General features: G+C 37.6%; 1 non-coding gene across 1 annotated transcript; it reads left to right on the top strand.

The window, feature by feature from the left end:
• Positions 1-2,622: 2,622 nt before the first annotated feature.
• On the top strand, positions 2,623-2,693 carry Trnag-gcc (transfer RNA glycine (anticodon GCC)). The gene has a single exon. It is a non-coding gene; the product is annotated as a tRNA-Gly (tRNA).
• Positions 2,694-3,933: the final 1,240 nt, after the last annotated feature.

Genomic DNA, 3,933 nt, shown 5'->3' with positions numbered 1-3,933 from the left:
ACTAAATACTCTTAGTGGGGCAGCTTAGTAAACCTATCGTGCATTTTGTGATGCAAGCACCAAATTTGGCACAAAATGTACATTAACATATTGCAAACATTTTTAGATATTGGGCTACTTGGAATTCTCTCTTTATGTCCGCCATATTGAATTTCAAAATGGTCGCCATTTGAAATCCACAGTTGTGATTATCTCTGGGTCTAATGGTGCTATTGACCTGATTCTGGTGTGTTCCGGGATTTACGCCCATGCTTTGGGGCAACAGCTAAGTTTGAGAGGCATCAAACATTTACATTTTTTCGCCTGCGGATTCGTTCAACAACAATTGAAAGAAATCCAATGGCAAACTATCGGTTTTTACTCTCACTAGAACAGTCTATTGCTAATGTTCGTCTCCAGTTTTAATAGGTATAAGTTTGTAAAATGACCACAAAGTGTTCATTAAACTTCGAGATATTTGTTTTTGCGCCATGTGATACTTGAACAATGTAATGAAATATTTACAAGAGCTTACTTATGTCTGCCGCTACATCTGCTGTAGTTTTTTTTTTTTTTTGCGTTTTGTATTTTTACTTCTACATTTTATGTCGCGATCAGGCCTTGTGAGATAAATAGGCTCCTACGAAACCTGAATGTGAGAAAATAACATATAGAACAGGTGACAATTTAGCGGTTTGCTTCGACTATGTCTCCTTCACTTCTTTACACTAAACAGTTCAAAAGATGAAAAATGATGACAATATACTAGCCTGGACGTGAGTGCTGGAATTCGTTTGTGTAAGAGTGTGTATGTGAGTGTATGTACATGTGTATCTGCGTATAGAAGTATATGTTTATACCAAAAGTGGGTTCGTGCGCGCGTGTGTGTGTGTGTGTGTGGTAACTTCATTGGGTGAAACAACGTAGGATTATACTGTCTAAGGGCTTTGCAGCATTGTTGGAACCTCCTTATAATGATAGATAACATTAATAATAATAATAATAATAATAATGATAATAATAATACGGTAATAAAAATGATTTCCCATAGGCCTACTAGGCTCTTAGCTGGTTTATCATTCCTCTGAACAGACAGATTACGCCACTGCACTTGACTCAAATTCAGAATGAGAGGGCTCTAATCTTTTTAAAACATAATTCAATAAACATTCTTCAAATCTGCAGTTTGGATTTGATAATTCGATAAATACAGTTTGCTCTGGCTAGGTTATCATTCAAAACCTCTTCATAAGCTTATCTCTAACGAAATCGCTCTCATTATATACTTCTAACATTTTACCTCTGCCATTTTTACCTCTGCCATTTTTACCTCTGCCATTTTTACCTCTGCCATTTTTACCACTGCCATTTTTACCCCTGCCATTTTTACCTCTGCCATTTTTACCACTGCCATTTTTACCTCTGCCATTTTTACCTCTGCCATTTTTACCCCTGCCATTTTTACCTCTGCCATTTTTACCTCTGCCATTTTTACCTCTGCCATTTTTACTCCTGCCATTTTTACCTCTGCCATTTTTACCTCTGCCATTTTTACCTCTGCCATTTTTACCTCTGCCATTTTTACCCCTGCCATTTTTACCCCTGCCATTTTTACCCCTGCCATTTTTACCCCTGCCATTTTCACCTCTGCCATTTTTACACCGAACCGCCCATCGATCCATACGACATGCCGGTCCTGACATCTGGAATTCTCTTTCTCATGAAGTGCGACAGTGCCAATCAAAGCATACTTTTAGAAGACTAGTAAAGAATACCCTTCTTTGCAAATATGTTTAAACAATACTATTTGCAAGGTTCTTGCCTGCTGTCTTACCCCAGGTTCACAGGTTTATTTTGTCACACGTACACTACGTACATAATAGCAGCGAGTCTTTCTATGTTAGTTGTTACCAGAATTGTCAATCTTGTATACCTTTAACTACCATGATGTAGAGTATCCCTCTCCTTATCTTTTCCTCTCACTTTTCTTTCTTTTTCTCTCTTTCTTTCATCTTCCTATCTATGAACAAATTGAACGCGCGTAGTACATTTTTCTTTAATGATGTTTATGTACATAATATGTGTACGTTATCCATACTGGGCGTCCCAGTCAAGCTTTTCATAGCTTATGACGATCCAGACAAAATGTGTAATATGTTTCATTTACAAACTATGTGCATATTTGTGAATAATGTATGTATATGCATTTTGTGAATAAATCAAATCAAATCAAATCAAATCAAACCGAGTAGTGAGAAACATAAACAAACGAACAAACGTTTAGAAGACTGCAACACAATGACATACGGAGAAAGGACTTAATAAACGTATTAAGAGCCAAGTGTTTGAAACCGATTCACTTGCCACTAGTATACATAATAAAATACACTTCTATAGTACAGTATTCATCGAGGATGAATTTTGTGTGCAGGAGCTGAGCAGAAAACACAGAGCACAGAGCCCTGGAAAACCGACATGCTGAAGCGCGCCATCTCGCGATCGGATTTGTTCAACGGACTGATGACGAGTAGCTGGAGTTCGGTATGCCACGTATGACACAAATCCCAGCATCCGAAGTCTCTCTGCTTACATTGCAAAAAAATTACAGATCAGGTTCAAAGTTTGACATTTATTTCCAAGAAAGCATCGGTGGTTCAGTGGTAGAATGCTCGCCTGCCACGCGGGCGGCCCGGGTTCGATTCCCGGCCGATGCAATAATTTTCTTCCCTCAGGTTTCTATTTTGCATTGATTTATTCAGCAGTTCACTGATCACGATTTCTATGCAGCAAAAATGTTATGTAGGCCTATGCATATTTATTTCATACGTATTCACGAACATCAAAGCAGGAATACTTTTCTTTGGTGTTATTTCAGCTCTGAGGTGCGAGTTCCATTCAATATGAAGAAGTCTTGCCGTCAGTATCAGTATCACAACTGTCACAGTGCACATGATAAGAAATACTCGTAGAGTGTCACACTTTGGCTGTTGCTGAAATAAACTGTGATGTAGTTGATTATAGTTCTGGAAAAAAATTAAAATAGCAAAAATTAAAATATAATCATGCAGCATGCCTTCTTAGAGATTTATGCATTATCTATGAGACCAAACAGACCCAGAGGTCAGTACTTCACCTGGAAGAAGAAGAAGAAGACGAAGAAGAAGAAGAAGAAGAAGAAGAAGAAGAAGAAGAAGAAGAAGAAGAAGACGAAGAAGAAGAAGAAGAAGAAGAAGAAGAAGAAGAAGAAGAAGATGATGATGATGATGATGATGATGATGACGTAAGCCGTAAGTGTGGGGCTGTACCTTCCAGCCCCCCTTGTTCCTGAATCCCTGTGTTAATCAACCGTTAGATCAGTTGATGATGGAAAGGTTCCTCCGCCCCCCCCCCCTTAATTCAGTTGTCAAACTCGAAGTCACCATTTGAAACCACCTGTGCTTCCATGTCTAAAGCCAATGCAAAAATCTTTAGCTTGTATAGGCTCCATTTATTTCTGCAGTATACAGCAGTTTCCTGCAGTATCAAAATTTAGGTTTATTATGATAACGCATACATATTATGCCTGTTGAGGTATGAACAGAAATATCATAGTATTTACAATATTAGAAATTTACGTATCCAGTATTTATTAGTAATTCACAATATTAGCCTCACTGATTTTGTTTTCCGTTTTTTGTTTATTATTATTTGTATTTTTTTACGGCTGTCCAAAACATTATGGACAGGCACATTAGTATTCACCGTGTGCAATGTTGATCCCCTTGATCTAATTCCAGTACTAGACAAAGGAGTCGAGCGCCATCTATCGATGTCTTTTTTTTTCTTCTTCTTTTTTTTTTTTTTTTTTTTTGGTTAATGTTTATTGCAACTGGATTTCTGCTCAGTTAGAAAAGCAGTGGTGCATGATGATTTTGGTTAGGAATAAATACTGTGTGTTCTGCGTGATAACTAGAT

The sequence above is a fragment of the Diadema antillarum genome, unplaced genomic scaffold (assembly GCF_040938485.1).
Source record: "Diadema antillarum isolate AM-2024a unplaced genomic scaffold, OU_Dant_1.0 seq00001595_RagTag, whole genome shotgun sequence".
NCBI lineage: Eukaryota > Metazoa > Echinodermata > Echinoidea > Diadematoida > Diadematidae > Diadema > Diadema antillarum.
The sequence above is the reverse complement of the archived record's forward strand: the minus strand, read 5'-3'. Positions and strand labels throughout refer to the sequence as shown.